Source organism: Elgaria multicarinata, chromosome 7 (genome assembly GCF_023053635.1).
Source record: "Elgaria multicarinata webbii isolate HBS135686 ecotype San Diego chromosome 7, rElgMul1.1.pri, whole genome shotgun sequence".
In the NCBI taxonomy this organism is placed as follows: Eukaryota; Metazoa; Chordata; class Lepidosauria; order Squamata; family Anguidae; genus Elgaria; species Elgaria multicarinata.
Genome location: NC_086177.1, coordinates 103,079,394 through 103,095,592, shown reverse-complemented (window position 1 = coordinate 103,095,592; position 16,199 = coordinate 103,079,394). Strand labels below are relative to the sequence as shown.

Below are 16,199 nucleotides of genomic sequence, written 5' to 3'. Positions count from 1 at the left end.
CTAGTTGGAACAGCCTTGAAATGGGTCTGGTGGTATTGCTGGCTCAATGAGCCCTCTACAAGCCTGGAGGACCTTAGCATTTGCCTAATCTAGCTGACTTTTGGGACCAGCTCTCCAGCAAAGCTACTTCTATAGCTACCAGCTGCTTGAGGCCTAACCAGAGCTAACTGGAAGGAACGGAGCAATTGGCAACTGAACACTGGGGAAATTTCTAAGACCGGTTTGAGTTACTGGATGATTGGCAGCACCTCAGAAGGATCCAGAAGCTGTGAATGGATTTGCACCCAGGAAAAGACTCCCAGCAAGGCCCGACGGCTGTGAGGTGATTGGCCCTGAGGAGAAGGCTCCAATTAGAGCCCGCATCACCATTGCACAATCTGCGGGATGATTTGGTGACAAGAGGGAGGGCGGCTACTTAAAAGGTTGTCACACAGAGGAGGGCCAGGATCTCTTCTCGATCTTCCCAGAGTGCAGGACACGGAATAATGGGCTCAAGTTAAAGGAACCCAGATTCCAGCTGGACATCAGGAAAAACTTCCTGACTGTTAGAGCAGTATGACAATGGAATCATTTACCTAGGGAGGTTGTGGGCTCTCCCACACTAGAGGCCTTCAAGAGGCAGCTGGACAAGCATCTGTCAGGGATGCTTTAGGGTGGATTCCTGCATTGAGCAGGGGGTTGGACTCAATGGCCTTGTGGGCCCCTTCCAACTCTGCTATTCTATGATTCTATGAACTAAGAATAAATGAGCACCGTCGTAAACTGTAATTATTACAGTCAATTAACTCAGACATGTGGCAGTATGTACACTACATGGGAGACATTGAGGGCCTTTCTCCAGCATATTCATAATCCCTGTATCACACCTCTCTTGGCTTAGGTCTCTCTGAGTTATTGCCACCCTTTAATTAACAAAGCCTCTCGACACCCGGACAAGTTTGCTAACCATCACAGCACAAAGAAGGAGCCAAGCTCAAAGACAACCTGGGTTCACCAAGCTCCTCCAACATCAGGATGCACAGGTACGTCAGGTATCACTAGGGTGACCATATGAAAAGGAGGGCAGGGCTCCTGTATCTTTAACAGTTGCATAGAAAAGGGAATTTCAGCAGGTGTCATTTGTATATATGGAGAACCTGGAGAAATTCCTTCTTCATCACCACAGTTAAAGCTGCAGGAGCTATACTAGAATGACCAGATTTAAAAGAGGGCAGAGCACCTGCAGCTTTAACTGTTATGATGAAGAGGAAATTTCCCCAGGTTCCCCATATATACAAATGACACCTGCTGAAATTCCCTTTTCAATACAACTGTTAAAGATACAGGAGCCCTGTCCTCCTTTTCATATGGTCACCCTAGGTATCACGGCCTCCCATTCAGGAGAACCACCTCATGAATGCTTTGTCAAGGGTTTTCTTGAGAACTCCTGAGCCAGTGTGCATTGAAGTGTCATATTGGAAGCCATTTGGGAAGGCAAATAAAAATGACTAGAAAAGCAAGAGACTGGACAACGCAATACTCCTTGCTCTGGCTACTTGCCCATCTATCCCAGGGAGATGTCAGGCTTACAAGATCTGCTTTGGTTGCTTTTTACCCTTAGAAGCCCAAGATCCATCAACCAAAACCTGGTGCAAAAGAGAAAATTAAATAATTAAATAATTCTGAGCCCTGATAGATCCTGGGCACAGTGCCAGCTCCAGTTTTTTTTATGGGGGTGGTGGTGGCTTGTGCATGACACCCTCAGTCAGCCCCCTCCTCAGTGAGTCTACCTTCTCACCACCATGTCACCAACTGTTATTGCTCCTCCTCTTAATCATTGCTCCCACAGGTGGTGTTCCAGTGAGCAAGTAGGCAGGGGCATCCACTGCTTCTCCTCACCTAGCTCTGGACCATGGTTTGGTCCAGAGCAAGAGGCAGGTGAACAAGCAGGTTGCCATGGTGAAGAGGAGGAGCAAGTCCAAGGAGCTCTTGCTTGTGGGCTCCAACTGGGGAATGGTCCCTCGGCAGGTGTTTGACCATGCCTACCCTTGATACCAGCCCTGCCTGGGCACCACTTAGGATTAAGTTGAGTGTTTTCTTCAGTTGAGTTCTGCAACCAGCTGTTGTAGAGCACAGTCATTTAGGGGATTGAGAAATGTTCGCCTTTTTGTCGTGAACAGAAGATACATTTAACTTAAATCAACAAAGGTAATTGAAATGACCTATTGCTACAACACTTTCTCCTTTGGATACGTCCCTGATTTCATTCTCCACCTTAAGAACACCCTGCACATTTTGGTCAGGCAGGCAATAGCATGCCCCCCTACTAAATTACTTGGGGGGGGGGCTGGTATTGTCACCTACAGCAATTCTGTGGAGGCATCTACCCCTTTTAAGGTTCCTACTTTGACACAATGCCCTCTTTGATGGTTAGAGCAACACCATTCCCAAGATGCCCTTCCTTGTCTTTCCTACAGAGCAGTGGTGCAGTACCGATTTGAAGTGTGTGTGTGTGTGTGTGGCGGGGGTGGGGGTGGGGGTGGGGCTGGGGGAAGTTTCTCTATGGGATGGATCATCTAGGCAACCAGGATGATCAGAGGTCTAGAAACAAAGCCCTATGAAGAGAGACTGAAAGAACTGGGCATGTTTAGCCTGGAGAAGAGAAGATTGAGGGGAGACATGATAGCAGTCTTCAAATACTTAAAAGGTTGTCACACAGAGGAGGGCCAGGATCTCTTCTCGATCCTCCCAGAGTGCAGGACACGGAATAACGGGCTCAAGTTAAAGGAAGCCAGATTCCGGCTGGACATCAGGAAAAACTTCCTGACTGTTAGAGCAGTGCGACAATGGAATCAGCTACCTAGGGAGGTTGTGGGCTCTCCCACACTAGAGGCATTCAAGAGGCAGCTGGACAACCATCTGTCAGGGATGCTTTAGGGTGGATTCCTGCATTGAGCAGGGGGTTGGACTTGATGGCCTTGTAGGCCCCTTCCAACTCTGCTATTCTATGATTCTATGATTCTATGGATGATGCCAATGCATATGGCCACAGATATCATTGCCCTACTGCCAGCCATTCTGCCTTTCTCCAGGCTGAGAAAGGCACAGAGAAAAAACTGTGATGCTAAGTCCCTGGGTTCACACAGTGTGCCTAATACCAATGGATATAGCACATGCCGTGCAAAAGGACTTTGACGGCCTGTAAGCCAAGCCCCAAGGAAGCTCCCTATGCCAGATGCAGAAGATCTGTGTTCCATATTAGACCCCCCAGCTGGCAATTCTGCATCCCTGCAGTAGAGATCACTATAAGCTTCATCCCACCTACACTTTTGTTCTGGTTTCCCCTCAAATTATACCACATTGGTTATATAGCGTTTATATAGCGTACAAAAGCTTGCAAACTTACACCTCTGCTGTAGCACATTGCTGTGATCCATTGAGGTTCACTCACTCACCTTGTTATCCCCAGATCTCCTTTGTACCTCCCCCTACAGTTTATTTATTGGTTGTTTGAAGTGGGACAACTCCCCCTCGGACAACAGGGTGTTGCTCTGGGATTTGCTTCTCTTGTTACGGAACACTGTGCCCTCACAGTTAGTGAGAGAATAAAGCTATCCTTTCCCATGTGGGGGTCCCAATAAAAACTGGACCCCCAATTGTTTAAAAAGAAAAGAAAAGAAAAAGGTGGGGAGATGCAGGATCCCCCATGGAGAATGGAGAAGACTCTGTGAGGAAGAAGCTGCTAGGGCTTTAGGACCCTGCGGAAGCCTTTCCCACCACTTGCAGGTCATGGGAAGATTCTGCGATGGTAGGCTTGAAGTGGGTGGGTAGGGGGCATATGAGGAGAAAGTTGCGTGCATGAGCTGGGCTTTCCCAAAGTTTGAACTTACAAAGTTGCAGGTTTAAGGACAGTGAGAACAATTTGGTTTTGGAAAGGGTTAGGGTTAGGAGGAAGCAGGAGGAGGAGGAGGAGGAGGAGGAAAGGATTTAAAAACACCCTCTGGAGAGAAGGCATGCCCCTGTCTTTCATCAACGATACCGCGCCTTGAAAACACACCCACAGAACATCATACTGAAAACGAGATGGATGAAAATACTTGTTAAAGTTTGAGCACATTACCAGAAGAACCGGACTTTCCATGCACTAAAATATGCCACTAAGAGGGGAGGGGGAAAACTGCAATACCAGCTGGACATGGTGCATGTCATCAGAGTCCTTTGCCTTGACAGCAGACTGTAAGGTGGCTGTCATCTCAGTCTTTTGAATGCAATTCACTGCAACGGCAGAGTATAACACTGTTGGGATGAAGCTCTATAACCCACTGGTTCTCTCCATTCCACTAAGTTCCAATTATAGGCACTAGAATTGGCCTTCAGTGGAATCGTTGTCTGCTTGGTTTCAGTATTTATGCTACATATGATCTTCTTTGCTCTAATTTCAAAGGAAACAAGGGTTGTTGGGTTGGATTTTTTTTAATGAGTTTTGGAAGCCACCACATTCTCTCAGGTGACAACTGCATTCTCCTGAGATAATGCAAATAACAAAAGATGAATCTTGAGATAGGAACAGTGGTAACTTTGAAAGCACTCACAAAAAGGATCTGAATTCCTATTCTGCTGTGGATGACAATAATTAATTCATGCATTGGGTCTTGATTAACTCTGCACTGTTGGATTTAACTGGAAATTGAATATCAGGGAACAGTAATGCATCCCCCACACGCCTCGATGTTGGCCAGGAATCAATGAGATCCTGTAAGAAAAAAAAAAAGCAGCTGCAATTTGTACAGCCTGAATTTCACAATCCTGCCAGAAGTTTTAAAGTATACATCAGTCTGTCAAGATCAAATTGAATCTGACCCACTTAGGAGCTTTAGGTGGACGCGCACAGGACATTGGCCTACATGTGCTCAGTTTTTGCTATTGTAGGTGCAGCTTTAAAAGAGCTGAAATATATCTATGTTTTAAAAGTCTGTGGGGGGGGTGTTTCAAAATAGTTGAGAAACTGTTTAGCATTCAGTCTGCTTGTGAAGGAAAACAACACAATCTCAAAGAGAACTTGCATGTGATGAAAGAGGCATCAAAGATCAAAAAGGAGATAGAGGTTTCATATGGCTTCATGCACAATATTTTTATATAGCATTGGATCACACGGGGCTAGAGCTGAGCCACAAAACGGTGGTGGCTGGGAGGGACATTTTGCAAGAAGTGTCGTGATTCTTTTCAATGAACTTTGGGAAAGGGCTGAGGAAGTATTTGGTCCCTGATTGGTTGGATTGACCATGTGACACTTCCTTTTGGCCTAATGTGTTTCAGTTGTCTCAGTAACATCAACACATAGCTAATTTTGTATTGGCTGCTTACTACTGTATGTTAGGGTGACCATACGAAAAGGAGGACAGGGCTCCTGTATCTTTAACAGTTGTATTGAAAAGGGAATTTCAGAAGGTGTAATTTGTATATATGGGGAACCTGGTGAAATTTCCTCTTCATCACCACAGTTAAAGCTGCAGGTGCCCTGCCCTCTTTTCAATCTGGTCAGTCTAGTATAACTCCTGCAGCTTTAACTATTGTGATGAAGTGGGAATTCCAATGACACCTGCTGAAATTCCCTTTTCTATGTAACTGTTAAAGATATAGGAGCCCTGTCCTCCTTTTCATATGGTCACCCTATGTGATCCCTGATTGGCTGAGATCACTTGAGCAGGTATGAATGAATTACAAATGTATTGGGAGGAGGAGGGGGGGGAGGGATGCCGCCATAGCAGAAGCAGAGAGGAAAAACAGTGGGAATCTCTGGCTATGATCAGTTGCAGGCGCATCCGAAGTTGAGTTGATAAGACCTGGGATAAGGGTTGGCACTGAACTTCTCTCAAAGCAAAATGTGGAAATGAATTTCAGAGGCCCTTGCCCTGGAGAAAGGTCTGATGACAGCCTCACTGCAAACACTGAACCTCACTTGCTGGTCCTACACCTTCAGGAAAACACAAAATGAATCCTGAATGCCAGTTACATATTTATTTACAGGGTGGCATTTGGAACTGTCAAATAACTTGTGAGCGCAATAGATATGTGTCAGTTTTTGTACACAATCACTTCCTTGCAAAGCCCACAGCTAAAAGGCTGGAAAGGTTGACCCATAAATGCAGGCTAGAGTACTGGTGTGAAGATGTAAATGCCAAATGACAGGGTAATGCCCGTCTTCCTCTAAGGAACAAAGGGCCCAGGCAGCTGTGTGGGCATTTGTAAAAATTGAACCAAGGGGCCAGGTGCAACCTGTGACTACTGTTTAGCATGTATTTGATGCCAACATCCTAACAGATATACTTGGAGTCAAAGAGCAAGTCATTTGGAACTCTCCTTTTTTTTTTCTTCCTTCTGATCATTTAGAAATTTATCTATCACATTATAAAGGTTGTGGATGGGGTGGCAGAGAGAATTCCAGTTAGGAAATGGTGTGTGAGAGAGACAGAGAGAGAGACTGAATTCAGGCTGAAATCCTATACATGAATCTCTAGGAGTAAGGCCTTAGCTAGACCTAAGGATTATCCCAGGCAAATGGAGGGGTCATTCCTGCTTGCTCCTGGGATCCCCTGTGTGTCATTTGGATGCACAGGGATGATCTACCTATTTATTTATTTATTACATTTTTATACTGCCCAATAGCCGAAGCTCTCTGGGCGGTTCACAAAAATTAAAACCATGAAGAGCACAACCAACAAATCCCAGGATATAGGCCTGGTCTAGCCATGGCCGATGTCCCATTCAATTCAGCAGGACATAAGTTTGATAAAATGAATACTGTAAACCTTTAACCAAAATAATTAACAAATCCAATGACGGATCTCTTGCATTCCCGTGCAACTTGGCCCTAAGCCAAATCTGGTTCAAGGCTCACCTGTGAAAACACCCCTTCTTACTGGCAACTTTCACAGGTGAGCCTTGAACCAGATGGGAATGCGAGAGATCCGTGATTGAATTTGTTAATTATGTTTGTGGAAATCAGCCTGTGGAAATCAGAATCGCCACCGGAGGAAAATAAAATCCCATTCAAGATCTATTGCCTGTTGTCCGTCCGCAGACCACTGGGCCAACCCACAATTCATCTCCTTTGCAGAGTCCCTGTGTGTAAATTAAAACTGAACCTCGTCTAGATGTACAAATGCTTCTACTCTGGAGCTACTCAATAAAACTGCAACCTCGAAGGTTTGCCATCAGCTTCGCTCCTTATCCCTTTTTGCTCTGCAAATGCCACACAGCGAAAAATATCTGCAACCCCTGTGCTTTCAGAACCACTTCTACACAGGGTTGAGGGTAATGCATTCCCTGTGCCATATAATTTATTGTTACTCCATCTGCTGATAGAAGGAAAATGTACATTGAGTGCTCTTAAAAGAGCCATTGCGTTGTGAAGTTTACACCAATGGGGAGAACTCAGACAGACGGACTCTAATTCAATCCTTCCTAAATGATTGGGTTGTTTTTCTTTAAGAAAAAAAGATCTTAAAAAAAGACTTAATTACAATGAGTTTAAGTCAAATTTCCTTAGCCCAATGGTGTCTTTTGGTGCCTCTTTTATAAATGGTAGGAAAAGACCTGGAGCTTGCTAAAACTCATTAAGTCATTTAGCGGACCGAAATTGTGGATAGCCATTAAGGAGCCCATGAAGTACAAATCAGATTGCCTCGCCTCGATGGAGGCTTACAAGATTACCATCCATCACGTCACACCGACCCAAAGAAAAAGCCGATTTAATTTGCTTGTCCTCCAAAGGGTGATATCACGAAGTGGCCCACTGCCTGGAGAAACATGGATGAGTAATTGCCGTGAATCATAGGCTTGGAAGTTGTTTCTTGCCCAAGCTCTGGGAAAAGAAAATGTAGCTGCTTTAGGAACAAGGGTTGAAGCTGTCACAGAACAAGATGGATGGTGCTGTTTATTCATCCCATGGAGATGTCTGGGTGTGCTTCATTTGACCGGCTCGGTGGGATGCTTGCTAATGGCATATCGGAAAATGGACTTCCTGCAAGCCAGTCGTGTGTCTGAAAAGGGGTGCGAATGGATGGTAGGAATAGCAACAATGTACAAAGAGCTGAAGGGGGAATGTCGCATGAATCCAGAAAATGGTCTTTGGGTAACGCAATGTATGGACTTGAGTAGGGTTCCATATTTCAAAGCGGTCCCTGGGCCAGTTCAGTTTCTCAGGTAGGGCAAGGACCTCCAGGGCAAATGGCATCATTGCTCAAGCTCTCCGGGGAGGCTAGTGAAGGCGAAGTCCCCACTGCTCAATTCAGAAATGGGACATTAATCATGACATGTTGGGAAGTCTTTGTGGGGAGAATCTATGAGTATGTTCTGTCTCCCCTGAGGAGTTCTAAATTGTGTCATAGAATCACAGTATCATAGAATAGTAGAGTTGGAAGAGGCCGAGAAGGCCATCGAGTCCAACCCCCTGCTCAGTGCAGAAATCCACCTTAAACCATGCCTGACAGGTGGCTGTCCAGCTGTCCCTTGAAGGCCTCTAGTGTGGGAGAGCCCACGACTTCCCTAGGTCGTTGGTTCCATTGTCATACTGCTCTAACAGGAAGTTTTTCCTGATGTCCAGCTGGAATTTGGCTTCCTGTAACTTCAGCCCGTTGGTCCGTGTCCTGCACTCTGGGATGATCAAGAAGAGATCTTGGCCCTCCTCTGTGTGACAACCTTTCAAGTACTTCAAGAGTGCTATCGTGTCTCCGTCATGTCAGTCTATATCAGAATGGCTTTAAATTTCATCCATCTTTGTCCAGGTTTTCAAGTAAGGACAGTATTGACATTTCAACACTGAGGTCTTTCGGAGGAACTCTTTTTTAATAATAATAATAATAATAATAATAATAATAATAATAATAATAATAATAATAATAATAATTTTCACTGTAAGCTGAATAGGTCATGAGAACAGAGGCTACGGCAGCCTTCCCTAACCCAGTGCTCTTCAGTGGTGTTGGGCTACAACTCTTTCACCCTCATCCTCCCCCCACCGCCCCGCTACACAAACACAGTCAGTGTGCACTAGAGAGTCAGCAAGCAGAGCCTGTGATCAATACCTATGCTGACAGCAAGCAGCAACATGGGTTTTGAAGCTTCTTTCCTCTCCAGACATAGGGGTGACATTATCTTGCAGCTTGGCTGTTGTCGGGAGCTGCCCCTTTTCAGAATGCAACTCCTTTGCTGAGGGAATGGCACTGGCTGCTTATTTTTTACCAGGGCAGGGCTAAGGTTTTGGTATGAGTGTACAAAGCCCTAAACAACTTGGGACCAGGATACCTGAGGGAGCACCTTTTCCCTTACTAACCTGTCTTGTCACTGAGGTGATCAGAGGATATGCTCCTGGTGGTTCCACATGGACCTATGGCCCAAATGGAGGCCACCAGCATAGTGCCCCCTTTCTTTGGAACTCCCCACCCCTGGACATAGACACTGAAACTCTGTTGCTTCTGCCACCTCCTGAAAACAGCTCCATTTCAGCCAGCATTCCTTAACTGACAGCCACAGTTTTTATTGGCGTTCTGTTCATCACTCCAGAATCTGTTTCTGATATGGAATGGTATACAAATTTTGTAAGTAAATGAAGGTTGGGTCAGACTCAGACCTGGGGCAACCTTGGGACAAACCCATTTAGCAAAGTCAGTAAGCAAGCAAAAGGTTAAAGCACAATATTACTGCTCTGGAAAAAGGATGGTCCAAAATCAGGGTTGTCTCAGGAGCCCAGAGGTCAGCGGCAGCATGGATGATCAGTCCAAAGAGAAGCACAGTTTCAAGGTACTGGGAGCTGAAATACAGATGTTGTTTCAGCAGCTAGCAGGTCTCAACTGAAGAATTATATAGCCCATTCTCCCAGTCCACACCCAAGCACAGCTGCAATCCATTAGGACTGCCTTCAAAGTTTCCCTACCTCTGAGAAGACTGGCTCTCAAATAGACCTTTACTCACAAGTATTCTAGTTGCTGTGGTCCTTGAGGTGCGCACTTCATCTCTGAGTGGCAATCTGCCGGTTTGCTCCATGGCTGGACAGATGCTCAGCCCTCTCAGACTCTATAAGGGATGTGTGTTTCTCAGGGGCCCTATCCAGGGGGTTCCTCAGAGCCGACTATTATTGGAAGACCCAGTGTATTTTCTTTGGAGGTGCAGTAGCATCAGAAGGATCAACAGGACCATTGGACTCATTGGTATCTCAATATTCAACCTAAGAATTACCCAGGCATGACATTAGCCTTGTCCAGTGCTTTCTGGAGCCTTAAAAATCATCTTCTGGGATGCATATGCTACCTTTGTGTGAGCACCGACTGGTATTGAGAAATGGAATTAAAAATAGATTTAGCTTAAGAAGAACTCTCTGCCCATATGCAGAAACTCCTTTTTTTTTGTCCTTGCTCAGTGGTTCACCTGTTTGAGCCACTGAGATTCATTTTGCTGAATTGTGTAGGGTGGCCATCTATCTTACTTACAGTGGACAGTCCCCTGCTTGAAGAGCAGCCCAGGCCAAGGCCTTCAAATAGAGGACTGTTCACTGTAAAATAAGACACCTCACCACCCTCGTCTGTACGCTCCTTCCAGAATCAACCTCCCCTAATAATAATAATAATAATAATAATAATAATAATAATAATAATTTTATTTCTTACCCGCCTCTCTGTTTGGATTGAGGCGGAAAACAACAATAAGTATAAAATAAAACTGAATTAAAAACATAGTATACATTATTAAAACATCCTAAAAACATCCTAAAATTCCACTTGATAGGCCTGCCGGAATAGATCAGTCTTGATAGCTTTCTTAAATGCTGAAAGACTTTTAAGTTGATGAGTCTCTTCCTGCAGGCCATTCCACAGTCTGGGAGCAGCAGAAGAGAAGGTCCTCTGGGTAATACTTGTCAGCCTTGTTTTTGTTGGCTGAAGAAAGTTTTTCCCAGAGGACCTGAGTGTGCTGGGCGGATTGTACGGGAGAAGGTGATCCCGCAGGTAGCCTGGACTCAAACCATGTAGGGCTTTAAAGGTAATAACCAACACTTTATTCTCCACCCAGAAACTAATTGGCAGCTAGTGAAGAGATTTTAAAACTGGTGTAATGTGGTCTCAACTCCATGTCCTGCTCTAAATGGGTCTAGAAAATTTGTGTCATCCAAAACTGTTTGGAGTTGGTGGGCAACCGCCCTCTTGATCACTTTACCCCAAAACGGAAGATTAAGTGGTTTAAAAAGTAAAACGTTACCCTTCCTCATTTAGAGGCAGTGGTGTGCTGCGGAATGCATGACAGAAGCCTGCTTAAGCAAAATGAAATCCTGACAGATTGGGCTAAACTGAGCAACAGAGAAACACCCACTGCCGTGCCTCAAGCTCAGTACATCCTGTTCTTCTTTAAGATCTGTCAGCCTCTTCCAAAGTGCTCGCTTCTAGCCAATATCCTGCATGCAGAGGTGACTGGAGCATCAACACCTACATGAACTCGGTTGAAGTTTTATTTTTTTGAATGATAGGGCCTGGCCTTATCTTTGTTTCTTAAGCTTTTCAAAAAGAACAGACAATGCATTCCCCGTGTTTTCCCAATAATCCCGAGGGCTAATAACTTCCTCGTTTCCCCCTTTAAATTCAACGTAACATTTTTAGGTGTGTCCGAAATAGTGCTGTGCTGAAAATGTCTACCATTCCATTTTCGGCATTTCGTGGGGGGAGGGGAATGAAAACTTTGGAGAAAGAGGCTGGGAGAGATGTGAGTTTTGGAGAATTTTCTCCTTGGGGAGGGGAACAGGGTTCCCACAGACCACCCCCCTGGCATTTTCAGGAGCCCAGGAGTTCTTCCTGAATGCTTATTGGGGAGGGTGAGGTCACATGGTCTCCAATAGGCATTCAGTAAGAACTGCTAGTCTCCTTCAAATGCTGGAGGAAGGCTGTTGTTGTTTTTAACTAAAACATAGGAAGAAGGCCCCTCAGCAACTGGATACACTTACAAAAGGTATGTGGAAACCCTGTCCCCTGATCCAAGGAGAAAAAAATCTCTGAATTTTCCCCCTCTCTGTGAAAGATGCAGAAAAAGCAATGCCTCTTTCTTAAGGGAGAGAGAAAGTTCCCGAAAATAGGGGGCGGGATTTGGCCCTGCACTAGTTCACACTGCATGGCATTTAGCTGTTGGGGTCATCTTTCCATGCTTTCTGTCATGATATTGGACTAGCACATTCTCAGACCACCCCCAACCCCGATCATTTTCTCTTACGGCAATGTCATCCCTAATCATGACGGTGAGTGGACAGAGAATGAGCTGTTTTCTTCAGATGGGATGATTCAGAACGTACTGCTAAGCTGAATGTTCTAGGGTGGAAGAGCTGCTTGTGCTTTGGTATCCCTCTGACCTCCTTGCAACGTGATGTTTTAAAAACCAAGCGGAGAGAACATTGCAAGAGCCTGAATATTTATCACCTTACAACTACTATAATTCACCCTCTGGTATATGGCACCATATAATCGCACATGCGCTCGGTAGCTCGGTAGACAAGCACATGCTTTCCATGTAGGATAGCCATGTGTCCTACTATACAGAGGATTTGAGGGGACAGTCCTCTATTTAATGGTGCCCTCTATTTGATGGACTTCCAGGTTCTTCCAGTTCAGGAACCCTAAGAAGGGTGTGGTGACCTATTGTGCCTCGAAGTTGCTCACCCAAAGTTAGCACCTGAACAGATACCCAGGCAACCTGGTCACAATCTTCCACACAGTGGTGACATGTACTGAATTTCTATTTAAATTATGGTAACTCTTTTCTTTTTTATTAATCTTTTTTTTCTTTTTAGTGTAAATTTAACAAAACAAAACAAAGAAGAAATCGTGAAAAGAAAAGGGGGGAAAAGGACAAGAAATTACATGCACAGAAATGTCAATATTCCATCAAGAACAATGTTCTAAAAAAAGAAGATTATGCATAAGTTTCAAGAAAAGTAGACCAAATATCCATATATTTATCCATTTGTGAGTGGCGCCTTTATATACCACCCACTGATAGCGTTGTTAGGTCCTCATTCCATTGCATTACAGGAGGTGAACATTTATCCTTCCAATGTTGCAATATCAGTCTTTTGGCTGCCATAAGGGCTTGGAAAATCCATTTGTGCTGACTATACATTAAGTTCCAAGAAATGGTAAATAGTTTAAGAGGACATATACGTTCTTGTTCCAGTACAAAGTTTATCCATATTATGACCTCCTCCCGACTATTGGGCATTGCCAAAATATATGGATAAAAGAAGCATTAGGCGCATTACATCTTCAACAATTATGTGCATTAGACAAGTCCTTATTAAAAAGACATTGTGGAGTCCATGAACCCGAAACAAGATTTTTTGCTGAATAAGGGTGTGCCTATGATCCATTGATACTTCAGGTACCGACGTTAAAACAACGATCCATTGGTTAGGCAAAACAGAGCTCTCCAATTCTCTATCCCATTTCTATCTTAGAGCCTGAGTATCATATTTATTTACTAATAACACATATTTATATACCTGAATCATGAGTTGATATTACTGTTGAGCGCTATATATTGTTTCCAATAACAATGGGGTCTCTGAGCCTATAAAAGCGACTGGACCAAACCTAGATTCCAGCATTGTTGCAATTGCAAGTATTACCATTCAGCCATAGTGGGCAAATTGTCTTTGGCACAGCCTTCCTCAACCTGGGGCGCTCCAGATGTCTTGGACTGCATCTCCCAGAATGCCCCAGCCAGCATTCTGGGAGTTGTAGTCCAACACATCTGGAGCGCCCCAGGTTGAGGAAGGCTGCTTTAGCACATAAATCAGAAAATGACAGAAATTCAGATCCAGACCCAATAATTGATCCAAAGTAAAATATATAGCAGCCCTCTTGGTGGCCGCTACATATTTTATATGAGGTTTTATTTTAAACTTTTATTGTCCTATTATTTTAATTTACTTAAGGGTTTCTATATTAGGATTATTGTATTTATTGTATTTTTGTAACTGTTGACCTGTACAGTGCTTTGGAATAATGCGCTGTATAAATAAATTGTATTACTATTATTATTAATCATCCTATCTGTCCATGTCCTCCACAAAACCTTTTCCTTTCCAATTTTTGAATCCAAATTTCCCCATAAAGTCAATTTAGCATGAGCAAATGGATCAATGTAATTGGCGTGATATTATATGCCTGAAAATGCGATATAATAACATAATATGAAACCAGTTACCTACAAAAACAGGAAAACAACAATAAAACCCAGTAGCTGTTAAAAGTTTATAGAATCATAGAATAGCAGAGTTGGAAGGGGCCTACAAGGCTATTGAGTCCAACCCCCTGCTCAATGCAGGAATCCACCCTAAAGCATCCCTGACAGATGGTTGTCCAGCTGCTTCTTGAAGGCCTCTAGTGTGGGAGAGCCCACAACCTCCCTAGGTAACTGATTCCATTGTCATCCTGCTCTAACAGTCAGGAAGTTTTTCCTGATGTCCAGCTGGAATCTGGCTTCCTCTAACTTGAGCCCATTATTATTATTATTATTATTATTATTATTATTATTATTATTATTTATTTATTTATTTATTTATATAGCACCATCAATGTACATGGTGCTGTACAGAGTAAAACAATAAATAGCAAGACCCTGCCGCAAAGGCTTACATTCTAATAAAATCATAATAAAACAATAAGGAGGGGAAGAGAATGCACCAAACAGGCAGTATAAAAGTCAGAACAAAATCAAGTTTTAAAAGCTTTAGGAAAAAGAAAAGTTTTTAGCTGAGCTTTAAAAGCTGTGATTGAACTTGAATCTGGCTTCCTTTAACTTGAGCCCGTTATTCCGTGTCCTGCACTCTGGGAGGATCGAGAAGAGATCCTGGCCCTTCTCTGTGTGACAACCTTTTAAGTATTTGTAGAGTGCTATCATGTCTCCCCTCAATCTTCTCTTCTCCAGGCTAAACATGCCCAGTTCTTTCAGTCTCTCTTCATAGGGCTTTGTTGGTCATCCTGGTTGCCCTCCTCTGAACACGCTCCAGCTTGTCTGCGTCCTTCTTGAATTGTGGAGCCCAGAACTGGACGCAATACTCTAGATGGGGCCTAACCAGGGCCGAATAGAGAGGAACCAGTACCTCCCGTGATTTGGAAGCTATACTTCTCTTAATGCAACCCAAAATAGCATTTGCCTTTCTTGCAGCCATATTGCACTGTTGGCTCATATTCAGCTTGCGATCTACAACAATTCCAAGATCCTTCTCGTTTGTAGTATTGCTGAGCCAAGTATCCCCCATCTTGTAACTGTGCCTTTGGTTTCTATTTCCTAAATGTAGAACTTGGCATTTATCCCTATTAATTTATCCCTATTTATCCCTGACAGCATATAGGAAAGACTTAATCTGGCACAATAGACAGCAATGTTGGTGCCAAGCAAGCCTCACTGGGGAAAGCATCCCATAATTGGGGAGGGGGAGGCACCATTGAGAAAGCCCTCTTCCTCGTTGCTCTCCTCCAGGCCTTCCAACTTCAACATTAGTAAAATCATTCCCCAGACAAAGATGGCCAACTTATCAAGCGATTACGTTAATTGTGTGGTAAGCAGTCATCTGTATTCATTCCACGTCTTCATTGAAACATTCCAAACTCCATGTCCCATCGTGGGCAACAGACTTGATTTATTAGGAATTTAGACTATAAAATTAATAAAGCAGCCTTGCGTTCTGCAATAATACTCTCTGCTGGAAGTTTGATAAAACTGTCAGCATTTGCAAATGTCAAGCCAAACAGGGAGAACGCCGCTTGAGATATTAACACGTCAGCTGAGTGAATGGAAGCGTCGTATATTCTGTCGAAAATCATTGTTGCTTATCCTGGCAAAATGTTTCAAGGATATAATCAAAGCAGTTCTGGAAAAAGCTGATATTCTCCTCCAAAGATTTCAACATCAGACTTACTCTAAAATACCGCTTGTTTACGGATGGCTGCTCTGCCTTCTTTAATGCTGATTAATGGCTGATGGAAATACAGTCAGGAAGACGCTTTTACCTAGGGACAATACATGGCTCTGTGATGCTCAAGTATAAATCAGAGTTCTGATGACGTGAAGACCAGTGTGTTGCTTATCCAAAGTTCACCTTCAGGAAGAGTGTGAATCATCCGTTGTGCATCCGCAGCTCAGAATTCACATTCAGAATGGAATAATCAGCGAATGTATGACAC

General features: G+C 43.9%; 1 protein-coding gene across 1 annotated transcript in view; it reads left to right on the top strand.

The window, feature by feature from the left end:
- Window positions 1-16,199, top strand: part of KCNQ3 (potassium voltage-gated channel subfamily Q member 3) — a 193,157-nt gene that overhangs the window by 127,163 nt on the left and 49,795 nt on the right. The gene's annotated exons all lie outside the window — the stretch shown is intronic.